This window comes from Nymphalis io, chromosome 7, assembly GCF_905147045.1.
Source record: "Nymphalis io chromosome 7, ilAglIoxx1.1, whole genome shotgun sequence".
NCBI lineage: Eukaryota > Metazoa > Arthropoda > Insecta > Lepidoptera > Nymphalidae > Nymphalis > Nymphalis io.
The window spans coordinates 13,338,281-13,354,310 of NC_065894.1; the positions used below are offsets into that span (position 1 = coordinate 13,338,281).

The window sequence follows — 16,030 nt, forward strand, 5'->3', positions numbered from 1 at the left end:
AAACACAGGACTTAAGTACCTAACTTAACAATCGCTAGGTAAAGACTCGACTTAAATAATTAATTAAGGAGAGAAGGTTTGGAACTCACTTAAAGATTACATACAGAAACGTTGCTCTTATACTATATTGAAATTTAATGCATATCGTATCCAAAGAAGCTTTACTTAAAGAACCATATAACAATAAATGTATTATTATTAGGTCCTTACATATGAAATTGGCGTTTTGTACGGGAGGAATATAAAGTTTTTTTTTTTTTTGTAAAATATATTTAATTAATCAAAATACTGTTGCTATTCATACACTTTTGCTATCTCATAGATCCTTTTACTAAAAAACACCATGGGGGCGAGAATCAATAAACTCTTTGAAGGCGGTTTGGACCTCCGCATCGGAGTTGATTTTTTTCCTTGTAAGAAGTTGTCCAAATTCCGGAAAAAATGGTAATCTGTTGGAGACAGGCCCGGGGGGTACGGTGGATGTCGTAGACATTCTAATTGTAGCATTTAACTTAGTGGTTGTTAATTGTACAGTGTGTGTCTTGCGTTGTCGTGAAGCAGCAGTGGCCTAGAGCGATTGACCAATCTCGGTTGTTTAGTTGCTAGTTCTTCCTTCATGGTTTGCAGTTGCTGACAATAGATATGCCGTAATAGTTTGGCCAGATTTTAAAAAGCTGTAGTGAACGACACCGGCGCTAGTCCACCAAACACTCACAAGTAACTTTTTCTGTGTCAATTTTCGTTTAGGGTAGGATTTGGCTGGGTTTCCAGGGTTCAGCCATAGCGACGAGCGCTTCCGATTATCGTACAGTATCTATTTTTCATCACAAGTAATGATTCGATTTAAAATCCCTTCATTATTGTGTCGGTTGAGCAAAGTAACACAGCAGTCTACGCGTGTTTGCAAGTTCGATTCACTCAATTCATGAGGTACCCATCGTTCAAGTTTTTTTACTTTCCCGATTTGCTTGAAATGAATTAATACAGTTTTATCACTTACCCCGAAGACTGCAGCTATCTCTGAAGTGCTTTGTGATGGATCCGCTTCCACAATAGCCTTTAATTCTTCATTTTCAACTTTTGTCTCCGACCGTCCACGGGGTTAGTTCTGAAGGTCGAAATTTCGTTATCGGTTATTGAAAATTTGAAAAAATACATATCGGAAGCTAAAGTTCAATAAATGACAATATTTAAAGTAATGCATCAACCCAAACAACTGGTTTTTCATGTTTTTGAATAATCTTTTGACCAATTGTAGATGCGTCTCACTTGAAACGTTTAAGGTATTATAACCCTTTCCTGTCACGGGATCAATGTAGGACCACCGTCGGTTTTTATTTATATAATTGCAAAATTTCGACCGGAAGTTACGAGAAAGACGCATCAGTTGGTCCCCTGATGACGCTTCGATGACTTTTATCAAAGCACGCGCTGGACATCATTATCTGTTATGGGAACTCACCATTAGGGCCTTTAAAAAAATTAAATAAGTTTAATTTGAAAGGGACTATTAAGCTTTATGCTTCCGAAAAAGAAAATTTAAATATAGAATAATATACTTTTTGAAATGATTACTATTCATTTAATTGCAGTAATTAAACCAAATTATAAAAAAAATATTTTTAAATACTCATTACTAATTTTTTTTGTTAATTTTCACGAAGTAACACATTTAAATATACAAAAGTCATTTATAGAAAGTTCGTGACAAAACCGTATTCAGTGTATCTCTTCGAAGTTATTTCAAATTGAAATTCATGGAATTTAAATCGTCTGCCGTCCAAAAAAACACTAACGGAAAATAAAATAGATATCAAACACACATTATTGTGAAACAGTTATACCATCCATCTTGAAATATGTCAACAATACAAAATGGTCGAACCGACCACTAAGTTTTGTAATGAGTTAACACAAATGGCAGGCGCGTGGGCATTCACACGTAACCTGTGCCATTATAATTCATTCTTTAACACAATATAATAAAACTTATATTATCTTAAATGTAATTCTAGCAAAGCATACGCGGCACAATCAATTTTTAACTCTATATTATTACAATAGAGTTCATTTTGGATAATGTGTTCCGAAATAACAGATGCATCTTATTTCCGCGTTGCAACTGTATCAATCACACAATGCGGTAGTTATCGATTACTACATTTACTATACAATGAAGTAATAAGCAGTACGTGCAGGATACATCTTTATACATGTATTTATTATTACCAGTGCCCAACGGTTTAAGCCGCGTTAAGTTTATATTGCACATTGAGCAATAACCTAAAGCCCAAGTCCTAAAGCCTAAAAATATTAACGGAAGAAAAATAACGCTTTTTATCACATTTCGAAAGAGTTGCAATGATTTCCTGAAAATATTTTTTGTAATTATACTTATCTACCTATATAGGTATACAACGGATTTGGATGATAATTTTAAAGACAAAGAGTACATCAGAATATTCTCTATAATAATTTTTTTTTCTTTTTGGCGATTAGACCCGGCAAACTGAGAGACAGACACTACATTTTTATTTATTTTAGAAATTTTAAAAGAAAAGTTATAATAACTTTTAATAAATTTTAAAAATTCTAAATGCAACTTTATTATTAATAATAACTAAATCGATGCATTTGTTTTAGGGGATGATGAATAAGCTAAATAATACTGTGTCCACGCCTTTTTATCAACTATGTAGGTACATAGTTTTGATCGTTATAATTACATATTACATTATTTATTATTATTTATATTGAAGACTTAAATCAATATTAGAAGTATTGTATATAAAGCAAAATTGAAAGTAATTACACTATAAATCATCACCGCGTGGACAAGTTTTATTTATCTTTATAATAAAACATTTTTATTATAGTCCACGTCGGGACCGTGATACATGTCCCACGTGGTGAAGGCCCAGATGAGATATTAGGTCTGATCCTGGATGGAAGATGGAGCTTCGGGCAATACTTTGTGCAACTGGGCACGTAGCTCATCAATGCCGCTGCCGTCTTGAGCCGCCTCCTACCTAACGTGGGAGGGCCGGAATCACCATGCCGGCACATATACGCCGGAGTGGTGTGTTCCATGGCACTGTATGGAGCACCCATATGGGTGGACGATCTCACTACTAGGAATCTAAGCTACAGCCGGCAAACAAAAAAGTATTTAAAATTTCTGCGATCAGTGACATACTATTTACTCAAAGATATACACAGGTAAGTTATATATATAGAGATATAATTACATTTTATGTGTTCTAATAAACATGTGTCATAGCATTACGTCACATATATATTGTCTACGAGCTATAGACTATAAGTATATACCTTTCTCAATAAATTAACCATATATTACTTTTTTACTCGAATCGGAGTTTTAGATAATTTTCGATATTTTTACATCAAATCACGTTAACTATTGCTTATTATTAGGGTAAAATCATAAATTATAAGCTTAAGTTGCCAACTACATCAATTATGTTTTGTTTCGGCTCCCTTCAATGCTTCTTAGATTCTCGGAGAATGTAAACAATGATGTCGTAAATTGCTAATGGCCAGCCTATATTTTATTCAAAAAAGAAGTGCGTCGGCGAATTTTATTACTACTTGTTTGCCTACTTCAATTTCCAGGTACTAGCGGTAAAAGAGTTATAGCTTCGAGAAGGCTTCTGCTGCCCGTTTTACATGTTGGTTCTTCAAAATAAATCTTTCATTACCTAATATTTTGAACATACGTCTGGACGGGCAGCTCCTATATATAAAGGTATGCGATGTCTAGAAAAGATAAGCTAAACTTATCCAATTAATTTTAAGCCGTGAATAGCTAAACTAAAAGGAATCGAATTTGATTACCTACTCGTATTTATTGTTATTTCGTAATGCTATTTTTGTATTGATCTATATTAATCATCGATAATAAAATTTCACACGTGAATCTCGCTTAGAAACACATTGGCACGAGTCGTTTGCAAATATTATTTTAAGTTTCTGTCAAATGATTGCCACAGAAAGACACGCAACATTTTCAAAGCGATTACATAAAATAGCACTTTAAATATACAAAATCAAATCCAAATACAGACAATTATATTGTACAGTATATTTATAATTATTCCTAATTAAACAAATTTCGGATTATATTATTTTTGAAATATATAAGTATATTATGTAGAGGTCTTTACTTTTATTAATATAATCTAAATTATACATTATTCAAATTACTAAAATACCTTCTGTAGGTAGTGTATGTATAGATGGCGGTAATAAAATCTGTCAGTTTCCTGAATCGCGCTGTCTAGATTCGCTACTGAATATATATAATGTAAAGGTGATTTTGTTAAAATGATCAGACAAAATAAATTATAGTGTGAACAGTGGAAAGCTCTTCCTTAGTTTCATTTACCGTTTGATCCCCGATATTAGTTCGGCGTAAACAGGTAGGTATATTGTAATTTAAGTCGTGTAAGCTAGTAATTTAGTGTTTCCGTAGCAAATTAATTTATTATTATTTTTATGTAAACACCATTTTAAAAACAAATAAAATTTAAAAAGAGAAAACATTTTAAAATAAGGACTTTTAAAATAATGTCGAGCGTTTGGTGAAATTGCGAAATTACGAACCAGTTGAAACGTTCACGCGAATTGTATCATTTGCATTGTAATATTCGCAATGACACAAAGGGTGCAACCGTTTTCCCGTCGGGACGTTTTCTTTGAAACAGCTCTACTTTCTCTGAGAACAATAGCTGCGTTATCTTCTTCGCCTGCAATAAACCAAAAACTCGGCGGGAGACGAACAAAACGCTTTGCCGATTTGTTAGACATTTTGTTTATAACAAAAAGACATTTTAATAACCACTTATTGTTTTACGATACAATTATGTAAAATGTAGTTTGTACTTGCAAGTCTAAGACAAATAAGGTCGAAGCCGATGCCTTCTATTGTGTTTTGGTTGGGGCTTATTTGATATGAGACATGAACGAAATTGTTTTTGAATTGTAAGATTCGCATACCCATAGATATGATGAAATATGATATTGTTAACTCTTTTTTTATGGTTTTGTATATTATTTTTTTTTTGTCTTTGTTTCTTTTTTAGTGAATAAAGTTATTTATTATTATTATTATTATTATTATTATTATCTAAATCGCTAATTAAATTTCATAATCGTAATAAATAATAGTCTTAGATTATAAATCTAAATAAACCTACATAAAAACGTACTTTTGTAAACGTTTCTTCATAGCTATATCTATATCTATATATTCACTTGCCGGTAGAGCTTTTGGGTGAGCAAGCCCTTCTGGGTAGATACCACACAGTCATCATATATGTAAGTACATATTCTTTGTAATTGAAATTTCCAGAAAGAAAACGTTAAAACCAAAAACGCGCAGTGCTTTCTTTTGCGATACCAGCGCCGTACACATCATTAATCCTTCGAGCTGTTTCTGCAGCGCTGGTGCCGCGGTAGAACTCGTACTCGTTAATATACCCATATTTCATGTTTTCCATTGTGCGGTAATAAGCGACGCCACGTACGTTAAAATAATGAGGACAAAACAAATGAATGAATGTTTTCAAAACTCAAATGTACCAGCTAAATGAATTTATAAATTTGAATTTAGATTCCTTAACCAAAGAGGAAATATGTGAGGAAATCGATGCTCATGCAAATAGACATGAGTCCAGAGATCTCTACCATAAAATTCGATCCATCACAAAGACACTTCCTTCCAAGACCTGGGTCATTGAAGATAGTGATGGTGGAGAAGTCAATGAGCTAAAGCATATAACTGACATTTTCAAGAGATATTGCCAGTCCTTGTTCCAGGACAACCAGTCGAAAAACTTTCCTGATACAGAGCCCGGAAATGAAAACCTAGAGCCAGACATTATTCGATCGGAAGTAAAAGCCGTCATTATGCATCTAAAGAAGGGGAAAGCCACAGGAAGAGACGCTATACCGATCGAAACTATAAGAGTCTTAGGCGACATAGGTGTCAATATCTTCCACAACATATGCAACAAGATATGGCACAAGAAGGGTTCAACTAAGAAGTGTAGCAACTACCGCCTTATAGCCCTCATATCTCATGCTAGTAAAATCCTGCTACACATAATCAATGAACGACTGAAGAACTTTCTGTCCAAGGAAATTGCACCAGAAGAAGCCGGTTTTGTAAAAGGAAGGGGTACACGGGAGCAGATCCTCATTGTTCGCCAGATAATAGAGAAGCCTATTATATATATATATATTATATTATATTTGCTTTGTTGACTTCTCAAAGGCATTTGACTCAGTAAAATGGCCCAAACTATGGAGGGTGTTACTGGACATGGGTACACCGAAACACTTAGTTCATCGTCTTAAGCGTCTTTACGAAGATGGGACTGCATCCGTGCGGACGGATGATGTTTTATTTGAAGACTTTCATCCCAGCGCTGGAGTCCGCCAAGGATGCATAATATCACCGCTCTTGTTCAATGCTTACACAGAACCGGTAATGCGCACTGCGCTTGAGGACTGGAGTGACGGTGTTGCAGTTGGTGGGCGCAATATTACAAATTTGCGCTATGACGACGACACGACCCTGTTTGCGTCTGACGCAGTTCATATGGAAGAATTGCTTCTTAAAATAGAGCGCATATGCCAAGAATTCGGATTAAAGCTTAACCGCAGTAAAACGAAGATGATGATTGACCGAGGCCGGGCAAAAAAAAACTCGCCTGAGATCACTCAGATTGCATACTAACTTTTTTTGGACACGTCTCCCGGCAAGGAAATAACTCCATAGAGCGCCTTGTCATTCAAGGCAAGGTGGATGGCAACAGACCACGTGGAAGGACGCCCATGCGATGGACCGACCAAATAAAAACAACTGTTGGCGGTCCCTTGCATGAATGCACGAGGCTTACCACTAACAGGGACATATGGCGAAGGCTCGTGAGGCGAATAACATCTGCGCCGAATAATTCATGATACTTCATGGCGACCACGACCGCTCTGACAAGAGTGTCACGACGAAGAAGGAACCGAAAAGGAGATATTTCAGATCAAAGTGGTCAGTACGACAAAACGCTAATTTCATATGTAAGGACCTATTATTATTTATTATAGAGGATATTATGGATACCAAGAATAAATTAAAGCTATGAATATTATACTAATAAAATATAACTTTTTGTGCTATTATCATTACACATATATCAGTACACAGTTTTGTCATTACAGTAGCTTTATGATGATAGCCGAAATGACTGAAATATGACGTCAGCTCATTTATCTTTCCGCATTTATTAGCGAATATTTTAAATTTTGCTGATTAATAAATTTAAATCACATGTTAAAAATAGGCATATATTACAATACGAGTTTTTTTTTATTATATATGCGCCGGGATGGCAAATGACTCTACTCCACCTGATGGTAAGTGGTAGTAGAGTCCAAACGCGACGACGGCCAGTACAGTCTTTATTTTTATTTTATTTTATTTATATTTGGGAAACATAGAGTGTGTTATTACATAGAATTAAGGAATTATTACTAAATCATAAACCAATAAAGTTTCCACTTAAAAATAGTACAAATGTTATGCGTGTAAAAAAGACAACAGAAAGAGACAAAAATACAATGCAATCTACGAGTACAATCAAATAGACTAATTACAAAGTAAAAAAAAAAAAAAAAATCAAGAAGTTAAATTACAATAATATTAATGAACATAAATATAAACAATGTCATGAAAAATATTTAAATTTGATTTCAACAATTAAAGTAACATCATAAATCATCAATTTATGGCAAGTAATTGATTCAATATACATATACATTATTAATTTACAAAAAAATATTAATTTTATTAATTATTTATTAAACAAGTATTCTTTCAATAATTTTCTTATTTTATTAACATTCTCTGTTGTAAAAAAATCAATTTCGCTAAATCGTTTATTGTAGTCGGTGCAGGCTCTGTATACAAATATATTTTGCGCATACTTGCTTCGGGTGAGTGACGGATTAAAAAGTAAGCACTTACGTGTGGTGATTCGAGAGCATCGGAAACTAATACAACCTAAGAGAAACGGGGAATCAACTAAATTATTAATTAATTTAAATAAGAATATTGTATCTCTGATCGCTCTTCTGTCAGCGAGTGATAACGTATTTAAGCATTCATTATTATGTATAAATTTCTTAAAACGCACAAATCTTATAAATTTATTTTGGACTCTTTCCAATCGGTGTATGTATGTTTTGTAATGCGGATTCCAAACAGTGGAAGCGTATTCGAGGATAGGTCGTACAAAGGAATTATATAGAAGAGTTAGGGTACTAGTTTTCTTGAAATCTTTCGACGTTCTAAACACAAAACCAAGCATTCGACCATCTCTTGTGTAATAGTTATAGAGCAAATACTTAAATGCGTCTTGGATGATACATTATCTAAATCATGATCAGAAATGCCAGAAACTGTCGTTTCATAGACCGAATTAAAGTATTGGCTGAAAAGTTGACAAACATCATTGCCACCAGTAGCAACTGAATCATTATAAAACATAGTTTCAGGGAAGCAATTAGAAGCATGTTTCGATTTAACAAAAGTCCAGAAAAATTTACTATTCTTTTTAATTTGAATTTCGGAATAATTAATGTAACTGTCGTAGTAATAAATCTGAACCCTTTTTTGTCTTTCCCGCAATAAACAAAAAGTATCATAGTCAATATTTCTGTTGTACATTTTCCATTTTTTGTGATATTTAAGTTTTTCAGCAATAATCTTTACTAATGATTTTGAGTACCAGAATGGATAATGACGGTTGCATACAACAGTTTTTGTTGGCACCATTTCACGTATAACATTGTTAACCGTTTCATAAAATAAATCTACTGCTTTTGTAATATCTGATTCACTAAGGAGATCAAACCAATCAATGTCACCCAGAGCTCTATTAACTGCTGTATAATCGGCTATATGAAACATGCGTATGGTGCGAGAAGCCTTAGAAATTGCACGCGGTACGGTTATCTTAGGTAAAATGAGTAATGTAGGATGATGTGAGTCTTCGGGTACAAGTGGGTCGCTGTGTCTTACTATTGAACATTCACAATTACTTATAACTAAGTCGAGAAATCTATTATTAATATTAGGTACTGTATTGTATTGCTTTAAGTTATTAAAATTCAGAAAATGGTATATAGAGTCAATAAGAATGTCATTGTCAGAAATATTCTGAAGATCCATACTATTCTGGCAGTAACTCCATTTAGCATTTGAAATGTTAAAATCTCCCAATATTAAAAAAATGTCGTCAGGATTATAAATGAGTTCTGACGATACTAATTCAAAAAACTCGCATAATGTTTCATAGTGGTATTTACCATGAGGGAGATAACAACAGTATATATGCACTAATCTAGATGTTGGTAGCAAGTTAATTGATAAGCTAACTTTGATCACTTCAGACGCAGAATTTGTCAAATTTATTTTAGATGAGGAGTGAATATTGAGATGAGATCTTATAGCTATCAGAACTCCGCCACCTAAGCTATCTACTCGTAAAGTGTAATCACGATCGCTTCTGTATACAGAATACCGTGTGTCGAAGAATTCCGAATCAAATAGAGACTCATTCAGCCAAGTTTCGCTAAGACATATAATATCACAGTCAACATGAATAAGGTTCCTATAAAAAATATTAGTTTTAGATCTGAGTCCACGAACGTTTTGATAAATAATACTAAGATCCCTAGCCATTATAAGCGGAAAAGGCAATTGTGCACAATATAATGCACATAATAAATATCATTTAAAATATTTGCTAATTGTTCAGCAAATGTACCAGTAACACCTGATAAGTGATTACCGCTCTCTTGCAAATAATATAATTGAATAATGTAGCTGCGAAGTGCCCAATACGCTCTTAGCAATATAAGCATTAAGTATATTATTCTAGAAGCAAGTACAGCGAAATACACTTGGAATAAACATAACAAATAAGGATAATGATACATAAATAAAATGCAGTATAAGAATATTGAATAGCCATACAGAGCCTGCCTTATAACAAACAAAATAACAACAAGAGAATACAACATAATATAGGAAATACTTTTTTTGCAATATACGATAGTACTTAAACAATTTTTTTTACATCACAAGAATTAACTATATGTAAAACCGGACTGGTATCATTTCGGCGTACCATTATGCAACAATTTTTAACCCATACGTATCTATAGGATTTTTCTTTACAAGTCTTCTTTACCAATTGTAGCAGTAACTTATTTGTACTTGTAAGATGATCATTGAAATAAATATTCTTGTTATTTGATAAGAAGCCGATGTCATGGCATTTCAATTTAAGTTTTCTCACTCGAGACAGAAAGTCATCTTTTTTCCAGCGACAAAGGAATTTTACAATAATAGGTTTAGCTCTTTTAACATCTTTGTCCTTAGAAGCAACTCTTGTGATGAAATCTATGTCTGTATTAACATTGAGGTTGAAGTCGGCCTTGCCAGCGATGTCCTGTAAAATGGTGAATAGGTTTTCGTTTTTTTTTTTCGGGTATTCCATATATCTCAACGTTGGATCTACGGGACCATTGCTCGCGGCTATTGTTTTCGACTTCGATGGCTTCTACCTTTGACTTAAGAGAATTGACTTCCAGACACTGCTCAGATATACGTTTCATTTCAGTCTCGCTGTTATTTATTCTTTTATTAAATTCTTCAAATTTGTTATTTAAGAATTCTAAGCAGTTTTTAAAGCTGGAAACCTCTTCTCGTAGATTTTTTAAGTCATTTTGCAAAGGAGCAATGGTAGATTTAAGCTCGGTTCTGAGGATATTATTAATTTCACTTGATCCAAAAAGGAAGTATTGTAACCATCGGGTTGGTAAGATATATCCATAGTAGAGGTCGAACCACCTCTGCGCAGTGTGATGTTCTCGTTGTAGTTTAATGTTGTATTTTGTTTGTGACCGCGTACAGGTGTATTATCACTGTTTATTTGTCTGGGTAAGGTACGCAAGCAATCCGGGCATATCCATTTGTTTCTATTTTGCGTTAAGTTTTTATTTGTACCCGTAGGATTAAGACAATTGTAGTGATAATTTTGACCGCAACTGTCGCATGTAACTACCTCGGTGGCGCCCCCTGACGTTGATTTGCAGCAGGCGTACTTCATTTAGATAAATAATTATTCACAAATAAATATGAAAATATTTTTTTGCGCTTGGCTGAGGTTTGAACCTAGAACGCACGAGATGCGTTCAAAGGGCGAGCGTAAAAAGCAGTCACAGTTGCCACAGGGCCATGCGGTGTTTGAGTAAACGGGCGAAATTGTAGACCTCATGTGACGTAGAGACCCACACCAACAGGGTTCAATGACCAAGACCGTATGATTGCAATCAAAGTCAATTCAATGTCACTGATTTGTTACCACTTGCCGTTTTTACTCGTAAATAAGTAAATAATCCTTTCACAAAGCACTTTGGATTGATTATCAAGGTTCAAGTTAACACTAAATAATATAATTAACGAAAGAACATTAAGAATTAATTACGAAAATACTGGATTAAAAATTTTTAAACGGGGAACAAAGAACACAGCACCAGCTCTAACAGACAGCGCGCGCGCAACTCGGTCGGGTCGAATGTTTGAGTCGGGAAGAATGTTCTGTACTAGCCGTCCCCGCCTTGCCGGCCCCCAAGATGCCTCTTCGCGCCTCGTCTGAAGGAACCCTGGTTGTAAGAGGAGGGGAACACGTGAGCTGGTAAGGAATTCCATGTTTTGGTAGTGCGACACAGAAAGGAGTTGCCAAATTTCTTTGTGTGCGATGGAATTGATGTCACAGTTAGGAGGTGACATCGAGAACCAGCTCGCGTGGACTTAAGAAGGAAGGGGGAAGCAGGAATTAGAGAGAATAATTCCTCAGAGCACTCGCCGTGATACAGTCGATAGAAAGCGCTCAGTGCTGCTGTCTAGCGACGCAATTGTAAAGGTTCAAGGGTGTTTGTGACCTTTACGTCGCCAATAATGCGTACTGCACGTCGCTGCAACCGGTCCAAGGCCTCCAGTAGGTACTTAGCGGAGCCATCCCAAAGGTGCGAGCAATATTTATAACGAAGCAGTTTTTATAATAGCCTCGATGTAATCCCTTGGACTAAGGTCGCAGCGAACGTCCATCCCCAGCATGGCGATTTTGCTTTTTATCATCAGCGGTGTGCCACAGAGGAAGGGAAGAGGGGAAAATGGTGACTTTTTCGCTGTGAGAGCGCAAACCTGTGTTTTCTTGGCATTAAACTCAACAAGATTATCAGAACCCCATTTGGCGATGAGCTCTAATGTCCTATCGAGTTCAATGACAAGATTCTCCCGCCTCTACTCAGTTTCCGTCCGCCCAGCCACTGCGCGTCCGTGGTATCCACCATGCACTGTACTATCATCTGCATAGCAATGTATGTTCCCAAGAGAGAGCATATCATTTATATGTAAAAGAGAGAGTGTGGGAGATAGCACAGATCCCTGGGGGACCCCAGCATTCACTACATAGAATTGTGAAGCGCAACCATCTACTAAAACACGAAGGCTACGCTTGTGTAGGAAGCTGGCAATCCTGGTGCATAGCTGAGCAGGCAGACCATATGCCGGTAGCTTGGAGAGAAGACTTCTGTGACAGACCCTGTCGAAAGCCTTGGAGATATCGAGGCTGACAGCCAACGATTCTCCATGCTTGTCGATAGCTTCACCCCAGAGGTGTGTTACGTACGCTAGAGGAACACCTGTGGACCGTTTTGGTCGAAACCCGTACTGACGATCATTAATTAGACAGCGATCTTCTAGGTAATGGATCAATTGGTTGTTAAGAATCCGTTCCATCACCTTACAAATTACTGAGGTGATAGCTATTGGTCAATAATTTGCCGGGTCAGACCGATCCCCTTTTTTGGGAACCGCTTGCACATTAGCTCTTCTCCAAGCCTCCGGCACACATCCCGAAGAGAGAGAAAGTTGAAACGGGCGCAGAAGAGTAGAAGTTGCAACACAGAAGACAGCTCCGCCGCGCACTTCTTCAGCACTATGGTTGGTATTCCATCAGGACCGCAAGCTTTCCTTATATCAAGTGATTGCAGCTCCGCACGCACATCACGTTGCCTGATTTTGATGTCAGGCATCGTGTGGCCATATGAAGGTATTGTTGGTGGCAGCGCACTACAATCATCGATCACGGAGTTGTCGGCAAAGAGTTTAGCCAGGAGATCGGCTTTCTCCTGCGGACTGTGAGCTAGCGATCCGTCCGGATTTCTGAGCGGTGGAAATTGTTTTGCAATGCGAGGAATCCTAGGATGCGAAATAAGGTCATGACCAATCTGTACAATGCGCTGTTCATCCGCTCTCGTGTATGCCTTCCTACAGGACTTGGAATTTTTATTGTAGTTTGCTTTCAGTGAGTCAATGTTAGATGCCCCGCTAACGCAGCCGTTGATCCACGCGCGATATGCCGCCTGCTTAGATGATACAGCGTCGGCACATTCACGAGTTAACCAACGGTTACGCGTACCCCTACTGATGAGATCTTAGCTAGGAATGTAGTATTCCATTCCTAACATGATCTCATCAGCAACAGCAGCGGCACTAGCTGTCGGGTCATTCCCACTGAAGCAACGTTCCTTCCATGGGACTGACGCATAGTAATCGCGCATACCGTCTCAATCTGCCGACTTATAGTGCCAAACGCGACGTTTGCATACCGCTGATGGCGGCAGCTTGGCCTGTGGCACTTTGGTAGATATAAGGCCGTGATCCGAAGAACCAAGTGGAGCTTGAACCACAACCACAACGAGTTAATATTTGTTTATTTACAGGCAGGATAGGTACAAATTTAATTGTTTTTTATTAACATTACCATGTAACCAACTTAATAAATGAAAACCTTCCTGGGACATTAACAACAAATAATATTCCACAGTTCGGTAATTCTTATAATAATAAATGAACACTTCTTGTAAAAAAAACGTACAGCGCGGAAATGCAGCCTGTATTATGGGCAGCTTTGCGTCGGGTGGGAATTGGGTGGTACTATTTTAAATTTGACTTAAACAATAAAAAAAAATTTACATTGTTATATTTCTGTGTTAACGTGTAAAACATGTTAACTTAGATATAATATTTATGTTTCAATGTAATATTAAATAAATTTAGTTGATGTAATGAAATAAACAAAGTCAGTAGAAAAAAAAAATTACTTGACCTATTAATAAATTTAAATCGCATGTCAAAAAGTAATTAATAAAGAAAAATTATTTACTTAATAAAAGACTATATCGATTATAAAGAAAACATTAGTATCCGTTGATTTTCATACCGGATAACTAATAAATTTAATTGTATTTAATTCATATTCCATCGATTTCCTTACAATAAAGTTAAAAGTAAATTTGCACAGCAACATTATAACAGTATCCTACCTAGATTTTATAAAAAATACTCAATTTCAAGAATAAAGGACATTAACAACTACCAATTAAAAGGAAAAACTAAAACATGGTTAAAACAACTTAATTATGAAGACGTTGAGAAACTATTAACTACCTCACAAATGAACATTCACATCACACGCTCAATTATAGCACACATACACACATTTATGCAGTCACGCGCACACGGTTTGGATTAACTTACAATAATTAGTAATAAGACCCTTTGTAATACTTTTTAATAATTGAATGGGATGGAACTGACTTCTGACGTACGGGTAACGCCAGTTCAGGCTATTTTTTATAATATGTATGTATTGGATAACAGTAAAGTATTATTATTAATATACCTAAATAAAAAAAACTAACTTGGTGGAAAAGAGTACTTAACTATTGAGTTTGTTGTCAGTTCTTCTCGTTAGAATCTATATTCAAAAATATTATTTCGGATAAAGATGCTGTATGTATAAGAAGGCATAATGCATGTCATTTTTTGTAGAGTATGGTCAGTGCCCACACTTAAAGGATTAATATTCGCAACACAGGCAGGTGTTACCGTTGACTGATGTTGCCTCATAATTTAAATATCTAATGTAAATATCACACCGCGTCTTATATAATATAATTTTGTGACAGCTGTCGCTATGTTATCTAATACTGGAAGGCTTTTAACGTGTAGTTACTGAAATTCCGTAGGAGCTAAAGAATAAAACATTGCAATCAAATAACCAATTAGAATATCCGATTGGCCAAGATATATATCTACGAATTAATTACATACATTCAGGTACACGAGTATGCTCACAAAAAGGTTTGAACTAATAAAGAGTTCTTAATAATTAGCATTAAGATTTTATTGTACGATAGCGTTGTTTAATTAATGCGACAAAAGCTTCATGTTTCACATAAGTAAGGAGGAAAGTTTAAATATTAGTATATGTAGGTAGCTTAATAACTAACGTTTTAAAAATACCTATTAATCATAAAAGATTGAAGATGGCCCAGTCGTTACAACACCTGCACCTCAGCCGAGCATTGGGACGTTTTACAGGCTGTTACTTCGTTATCACTTATTTAATTAGAAAAGTGTATTTCTATTGAATATTTTTGAATAATAAAAGACGAGAATGAATTCTACCTTGTAAGAGAAGTAAACGAATTAGCATTTGGTCGAATGAGCGAGACCACCGTCACTGTATTGTAAAGGATTTTTTTAATCTGTCGCTATTGTGCAAGTATTAAGAACAGATAACGTGGCTAATACTTTTGTCAACCAAGATACACTAAGCAATTGTGCCAGTTACCATTGTATTTTTATCTACTGTATTTTGTCAGTTTTTTGTATTAATACTTTAAGACTAGTTATTTAAATTGTAGGGACTTACTTGAAGTTGCATAAATACCCACAGGATCACAATAATTTCTAAAACTATATTTTTAAATGAATAATTCATTGTTAATGATACGCAAATATAATAAATGAAGAATAGAAAAAGATAAAAAATAAGATCATTATGGTTATAATATTCAGATTTAAATTTTT

At 35.5% G+C, this 16,030-nt stretch overlaps 1 protein-coding gene; it reads right to left on the bottom strand.

Annotated features, from left to right (window-relative positions):
• Window positions 1-16,030, bottom strand: part of LOC126769487 (uncharacterized) — a 1,339,673-nt gene that overhangs the window by 629,396 nt on the left and 694,247 nt on the right.